The sequence below is a fragment of the Myodes glareolus genome, chromosome 13 (genome assembly GCF_982192425.1).
Source record: "Myodes glareolus chromosome 13, mMyoGla1.1, whole genome shotgun sequence".
Taxonomy (NCBI): domain Eukaryota; kingdom Metazoa; phylum Chordata; class Mammalia; order Rodentia; family Cricetidae; genus Myodes; species Myodes glareolus.
Genome location: NC_142038.1, coordinates 23,655,232 through 23,663,106, shown reverse-complemented (window position 1 = coordinate 23,663,106; position 7,875 = coordinate 23,655,232). Strand labels below are relative to the sequence as shown.

The 7,875-nt window shown below is 44.9% G+C and overlaps 1 pseudogene across 1 annotated transcript; it reads right to left on the bottom strand.

The window, feature by feature from the left end:
* Positions 1-1,402: 1,402 nt before the first annotated feature.
* LOC125390636 (small ribosomal subunit protein eS6 pseudogene) lies at positions 1,403-6,622 on the bottom strand (annotated as a pseudogene). The gene is made up of 2 exons (XR_014996930.2): positions 4,907-6,622; positions 1,403-3,324 (listed from the first exon to the last, which is right to left on the bottom strand). The product of XR_014996930.2 is annotated as a small ribosomal subunit protein eS6 pseudogene (transcript).
* Between the last annotated feature and the right edge of the window lie 1,253 nt (positions 6,623-7,875).

Sequence of the window (7,875 nt, the reverse complement as noted above, 5' to 3'; positions counted from 1 at the left end):
TATAAAAATCCATCCTGAAGATAACCAAGCCTTCCTGAGGGAACCACACAAAACAGTTCTCTGAGGGTAGAGCACACCAACCCATGCTAACACTCTTGAGGACCCCGCCATCTCTTTATACCAGTATGCTCACCAATTTCAATACGAAGCTGGGCATAGTTGTAGAGACCTTCACCTCAGCACCCTGGAGGGCAGGAGGGGCAAGCTCAAGCCCCTCCCCAAATCAATATGAATCTTGACAGAGACAGTACACACCCTCATCTCAGGACAGCATAGAAGAACAATACGCAGCGATAAAAGGTATCTAACAAATAAGACCTATATTGTATCTAGAAGAAATTTAACCTCTGGCTTATTAAGAATTTGCTCAGACAGCAAAATCCTTGCTTTACTCTTCTTCTTTCCCTAGGATAAAGACATTCCAAGGCATTTTCAATGTTTTTGCATGTTGAAAATTCTTTTCAAGGTTCTGTTAATGGAATACAGTTTCAGTTCCATCATTTAAAATGCACACATGCTCAGGGTAACTCAGGGGGCAGCACTTACCTGAGGCCCTCCCTGTGTTTGGTCCCTAGCACCTTGACCCTCTCTCTTGTCTGCCTTCCCCTCCTCCCTCTCTAAAGTGTGCTTCCTTCTAAGTTCATTTTAAAATCCATTTGTATTCAAACCTAAGCAACCTATGACCCTTACCTATGAAACACGTGACCAAGAAGGGCTCAAATCCCATCTTGTGAGTCACAGCTTTCTGTGCCTCCCGGAGCCCAGCGCTTACATCCTGGGCAAGCACATTCCCCATGACTCACTTGAAATCAATTAATTTCAAGAACTGTGCTCGATTGAATGTTGGCAGATAACAGCCACTGTGGAGCACTGGCTTGCATCCTTTGTATTTTCTTTTTACCTCTCTTTTTACATTCTTTCATCTTCCTCCTTCCCTCCCTCTTTCTCTCCTTCCTTCCCTCCTTCTTTTCCTCCCTCCCTCCTTCTCTCTCTGTTTTCACAGGTTCTCATATTTAGTCCGGATTGGTTTTAAATTCGAAATGCCCCTGTCTGTGGAGTGTCAAAGTTACAGGTGTGTGCCATTGAACCTGGCAGCAACCATTTTTTTAAAAAAAATTATATTCTATCTTTTGTTGTGATTTAAAATCTTCAGTGCCTAAAATCAGAAGAAAGGTGTGAAACAGACCTTAGAGAAAAGAGTTTGTTTACAGCAACCAGTGTCCCCAGTGGTGAATTTTTCATGACCATAATGACACTTAAGTGTTAAGACCCTTCTAAGGCCTGGGCCTAGTTTTATAACCTTTTGGTTTTTGTTTGTTGGTTGGTTTCCTTTTTCTTTTTCTTTCTTTCTTTCTTTCTTCCATTCTTTCTTTCTTTCATTCATTATTTATTTATTTATTTGAGGTAGGGTTTCTCTGTGTAGCCCTGACTGTCCTGAAACTTGCTTTGTAGACCAGGGTGGCCTCAAACTCAGGGATCCACCTGACTCTAACCTTATATTCTTAAGTTTGTTCCCTCTTCCCCACGTCTATAATCCTTGGTCTCTGTGAAAGTTGACTCCATATCTGCTGCAGAGTCCCAGCCCCTCCTGTTCTTCTCCTCTCTTGGGCACCCTGGACCTCTATAGCATGTACGTGGAAACAGACTGCAAGTTGGCACAATTCTGAAAGCAGACCCAGGATACAGGTCTGAAACCTGGGCCTGCCACCAGCTGCTGGCAGGCTGGAGCCATTCACTCACACCAATTGTTGGTCCTATGCCCCTCCCACCACCATCAGGCCCCTCCTACACTTTCACAAGAACTTATAATCCTGGTCTTGTCCCTTCTCCCCAGAAACCCTCTGGCATCCTACATCCTTCCGAGAGCTCTGAAGCTCTGGTTCTCACAGAGGACCTAAAGGGCTAGGATAGGCCTCCTGTGTCCCATGCCTGCACTTTCCTCTCTACTCTGGCATTAGATGGCAATGCCAGGTGATAGTCCTATGTGGTATCCCTTCTCCAGGGTCTTTGCTTTAAACAGAAACTACTGTCCTACCTGCTGGTGGAGCTCTTAGGTGGCTCTCCAGGCAGCAGGGTCAAGTATGCAGAGCAGAGGTTCCTGCTAGGTCCTGAAAGTGGAGTTCCTTCAGAGTTCCTTGAGGTACCATCAGGCACTGTCTACTGTTCTGAAGCAAAAGACACCACCCCAGTCCCAGCCCCCATGCCTATCACCATGGGCACAGGGAAAATTGGACTCACTTGGCATGTCACCTGGACTATGCAGCTGTCCAATGGGAAGAGTGTCAGTGGGTGGAAGGGCCCCTGCCTGCCATGATATCTGTTCCACACTTCTCTGGTTACAGCCCCAGAGTTCTTAGGAGCAGGACCATGCTTAGCTGAAGGATCTCACACATCCCTATCTCTAACTGGGTGGGCACGGTAGTATGGCCAAGTTCTGACCAATTAGGTAGGTGTAAGCAGAATGCTCCAGAAGAAAGTATGAAACACATCCTTTTCCTTCCTCTCTCGTGTCAGCCGCGTGAGCATGGCATCTGCTGGGCTGGCAGCCATCCTGGATCTGAGGGGACCTTAAACATTGAGCCAGTTCTATGGAAAGTGTACCAGAGAGAGAAACAGGTGCCCCTGATGATATCATGGTCCCTTCCATCAGCCCAGATTACCTCTTGCTACGCTTATTTTCTGTGAAGAAAAATTCACATGTTTTAGCTACTATCTCTCAGCTCACTGTCACTCAAGGCTGAATATAAGTCCTTATTAATATAATGGTGACCGTCAAATTTACACATCTTAGAGAAAGGACTCAGCAAATAAACATAGACCAAAGTCCGTGAGAGGTGGAAACAACCTTTGCACTCTCAACATCCACTCAGTTGATACGGCAGGATCTGAGGGTCAGAGGGAAGGATCGAGAGAGTGAAGAAAAACGGGTGGGTTCTGTGGCCTTGGTACTGCTGCCTTACCCTTTGAAACACTAGTGAGTGTGGCTGGTACCAGGTCAGTGAAAACGCTTCTTAGCAACTGAGGACACCAACTTGCACTCTGGAAACAGAGGGTGGGCATTTGGATCACTTGGAGCTCGAAGGAAGCCAGATGAGGCCAGAGAACACCCTGGTTCTCAGAGAGAATGGTGCACATATTTTACACACACACACACTATAAATACATACTTCATAAGGACCTACTCAAGACAACATTCATGTAAGCCCCGCTTCCCAGAGAAGCAGACAATGCACACTGCCCTCCACACCCACTGCTCCGGTTTCCACAGCCAGTTGTCCTCCGTCAACAGCAATCCAGAACATTCTCATTGTACAATAAGGAATCCTATTTGGAGAACAAGAGAGACCGAAGTTACACTTGCATAACATTTAATATAGTATATTATTAACATAATTCTATTTTATTATTAGCTATTGTTGGTAGTCTCTTACAGTGCCTAATTTATGGGTTAAGCATTAGCAAAAAACATGCAGAGAAATACCAGTGTATACATAGTCTGGAACATTCCATGACTTGCGGAGGCGGGGAGGGGGTTCTTGAAATTTATGTCCTGTACTAGTTACTTGTCTCATTGCCATGACAAAAAGACCCATCAAAAACAATTTAGGGAAATCAGGGTTTGCTTTGGCTCACAGTCTGAGAGTAAGCATACCACGGTGGGAAGTCATGGCATCAGGGGCGTAAGGTTGAGCCGACCACATTGCGTCCATGAAAAGATGGGTGCCACCGTGCTCCGCTCACTTTCTCATATTTCGTCCAGGACCCCAGCACATGGGGTGTGTCTTCCCACCTGATTAAGACAGTCTGGAAACTCCCCCGTAAACAAGCCCCTGGGCTTGTTTCCTCGGTGTCTCTAGATCCTGTCAAGTTGACGGTATCAATCAGCCTAAAGCTCTAGTTTGAAAACAAGGGAGGGGAAAAAAAAAATAAGGGAGTATCAACCATGTGGATTATTGTTTCTCCCACACAAGGAGAAGCTGAGGAGTTGGCTCGTCAGGATGTGACGCCTGTGTACGACTTGGAGTCATCTGGGAAGGAAGTGAGATGCCCAAAGGTTGAGCAATGCGAAAGTGATGCCTGCCCCAGGGAAGCATGACATCATCCGCAGGCGGGAGCTGATTCCTGTGCTCCTGAACTCAACTTGCTCTGGCGACAGACACCTCCCTCTGACCAGCCTTTGTGGCAGAACAGGGGGCCTAAAGGAGGAGCCAGCTTCTGAGCTCACCTAGGAGTGACAGCTCAGAGGGAGCAAGATCTAAGAACAGGCTGTCACTGCCTCACGGGAGCGGCCACGGGCCAGGCCTGTGAGGGCCTGACTGACTCCTCCTGGAAGTTCCTGAAGGTTCCTTTGAGAAGGTGACATCTACACAGGGACCCAGGGGAGGATGAGTAGGAGCTTCTGTCCCACCTTCAGTTACTCTTCAGGCGGCTGATGCCAGAGGACAGATCTTGGCTCCAGATTCATAGAGCAAGGAAGTGTCAATGAGATGCTGAGAAAAAAAATCATTTACCCCTCTCTTCCATTCTTCTGGCGCTGCCATCTCTTTTGCTCTGGACAGGGTCAGAAGTCAGGGCCAGGGGTGCTCTCCTCCCCTGAGGAGGCTGGGTCTGGAGATGTCTATCTTGGCACCTTAGAAGCCACACCCACTGAACTATTTCAGGGATGTGTGTGTGCATTAAACACACACACACACACACACACACACACACACACACACACAATTTAGCTCCAAGGAAAGAGGAGCAGAGAGCTGCAATTTAATGCATGCAATACTGGTAGTCAGTTTGCTCCCTCTCTTGTTCATTCCGTCTGGGGTCCAGCCCATGAAACAGGGCTACCCACTTTCAGATGACTCTTTCCACATCAATTAGCATAGAATCAGGATAGATCCCCACAGGGACTTACTGATTCACTGATTCCGAGTGGGTGTGGAAAGCAAGCTGTGGGGCGGTTTACTCCAGAGAGAGCGTCTTTCCGGTGCTCAGGTGTCTAAGATCCTAAAGTCTGTGCGCTCGGATGGGAGAGTCTTCCTGAGTGAGATGCATTGCGGCGCTTCCATTGACTTGCTTGAGGCCACACTCCAGCTGCCAAATAGAACTAAGGACTTCCTCTGGAATTTTTTACATTGTTTTATTTTTGGGTGTCAACCTTTCTATTTTTGTCCAGCAAACAACTTACTGTTCATTTCCTTTTGGGAATTTTTTTCCCCTTTACTTTTTAAGGCAGAACTTTTATCAGGAAAAACTGGCCACAGAGCTGTCGCCAGAGGCCCTGCTATCTTTGCATAGCCGTCACCAAGGCGTTTCCATACACAGCTTCTCTGTCATTTTGAGGTCACAAGAGCACGTGAGCCACAGTCATCTGTGACCTCATCTCTCTGGATCTGGTCCAGCAGGTTCAAGTTTCATCACTGAATGTGTGGCTGACTACTGGCAAATGCAGCTAAGTCATTAATAACTCTTTTACAAATTCCCAGGGAATCCCAAGGAATTCCCAGTTAGTGCTAAATGGGCAAAGAATGGCTAGTTATAGGCCCTGGCTGTAGGTCACCTGTGTGACCTTTGACCTACTTAACAGATCCCTTTTGCTATGGGGTAGAATATGTTGCAATCACAACAGAATGGTCCACGTTTGTTTTCTTAAAGAGACGTATTTACTATGGAGTAATTTATATACACACAGTGGAATATTATTCAGTCTTTATTTGTTTCCACGGTTTGATTACTTATTTGCTACTCATATTTTTGGTTGCGAGCCTAGCCTTTAGTGACTGAGCCATCCCTCCAGCCCTATTGGTTCCTCTTAAAGTCTTATTTTTGACTGGACTCAGGTTTAGAAGTAGAAGCTCTCCGCGAGGACAACCTGCGTCTCTTGTCAATCTGTTCCTGGTGCTTTTCTTTGGCTTCTTTCATCCTCTGGGTCAAAAGTGTAGCATGCTCTGATGCCTCCTCCTTGTTTAACTTAGTGTGATGTTTCTTCAGAGCAATGTGTCACCATGAGTGTTACAGGACACACGGAGTGACATGGCACTGAGTCTCGGGTGCTTTGATTCTGGGATTCTTACCTTCTTGGTTTAAAGGCTTTCTGACAAGATCTTGGCAGACATCATCTTCTCTAGAGAGATTGAAAAGCTTTCTCATCCCGCTAGTTCTTTTAGGACCCCGCTGAGGAGACAGCAGTATCCTTCTCCAGGAATATCCTTCTCGCCTTTTTAACTTTTTTTTTTTTTTTACAATAGCGAAGTTGAGAATGCTCAGATTGGCATAGACAATGCATTCTTCTACAGACTTGCACACCCACCGAGTTCTCCTTGATCTATAACGAGAATGCCCCTTATTCAGCAGAAGGTGCACTCTGCTGTGAGTCGAGATGTTTTGCTTCATGGGAAAACCTTGTTTGTCATTCCCACCACTGATTTGAACCACACAATCCTATTCTTCATCCAAAGCCTCAGCAGAGACTCGTGTGGCCATGTGCTTCTCATCCAATGTCCGAAGCTTGCGTTCATCGTCCACTTGGATGACTTTTTGACAGCTGGAGGCCAGGAAGGAGGTGTTCAGCTTCATCCTGGCACAGATAATTGCCTAGAAGGCAACATGAGAAAGAGCTGTTCAACCTTTGTAAAAGGAGAGGACTCAGGGCAGAGAGGTGCTCGGAATTTAAGAGCATATAATACTCTTACACAGAAACTGAATTCAGTTTTCCGCATCCAGGTTGGGTGGATCACCACCAACTACCTGTAAATTCAGCTCTTGGGAACTGGACACCTTCTGGCCGCCAAAGGCATTTGTGGATGCATGTGTGCGTGTGCACGCACACACACATACACACTTTTAAAAAAATGCTTTTGAAAGTCTTTAAAAGAATAAAATTCTAAGCTGGGGAAATAGCCCGGTCAGTAAAGTGCTTGCAGTTACAAGCATGACCTGAGTTCAATCCTCACAATCCATGAAATTTAATTGATAAAATCAGACATGGCAGTATGCATGTGAATTCCAGACCTAATGAGGCAGAGACAAGCAGGTCTTAAGGCTTGGTGTCTACCCAGCTGAGCCTATTAGTGAGCTCTAGGCCAATGGGATAGGCTGTCTCAAAAAGTAAGGCAGGGCAACAGTATCTTTCATAAAAAAAATCTTGGGGTAACTCTAAGTAAGCAAGTAAAAAAAATTATAATAAAAAATTTAAGACATTGAAGAAAGAACTTAAACAAGATATCAGTATATGAAAAGATTTCCCATGATCATGGATTGGTCGGATTAATAAAATAAAAATGCTACCAAAATCAAGCTACAGATTTAATGCAGTCCCCATCAAAATTCCAACACAATTCTTCCCAGAACTTGAATGGACAATTTTCACCTTACTATGGAAACACACACACACACACGCACACAACAAAAACAAAAACAAACAAACAAACGAAAAAAAACAAAAACAGGAGAGTGAAAACAATCCTGAATAATCAAAGAAGTTCTGGAGGTATAACCATCTCCAATTTCAAATTATACTACAGAGCTATAGTAATAAAAACAGCATGGTATTGGCATAAAAATAGACAAATTGATCAATGGAACTGAAGACTCAGATGTAAGTTCACAGATCTATGGACATCTGACTTTTTTTTTAAGAAGCAAGAAATTCATCCTGGAAAAAAGACAACATCTTTCTAATGGTGTTGGTCAAACTGGATGGCAGCATGTCAAAGAATGCAAATAGATCCATACTTGTCATTCTGCATAAAACTCAACTCTACTTGTATCAAAAACCTCAACATAAGGCTAGATACAATGAATATGATTGAAGAGATAGTAGAAAATAGCCTTGAACTCATTGGTGCAAGAAGAATTTCTAAACAGAACACCAGCAGCACAGGC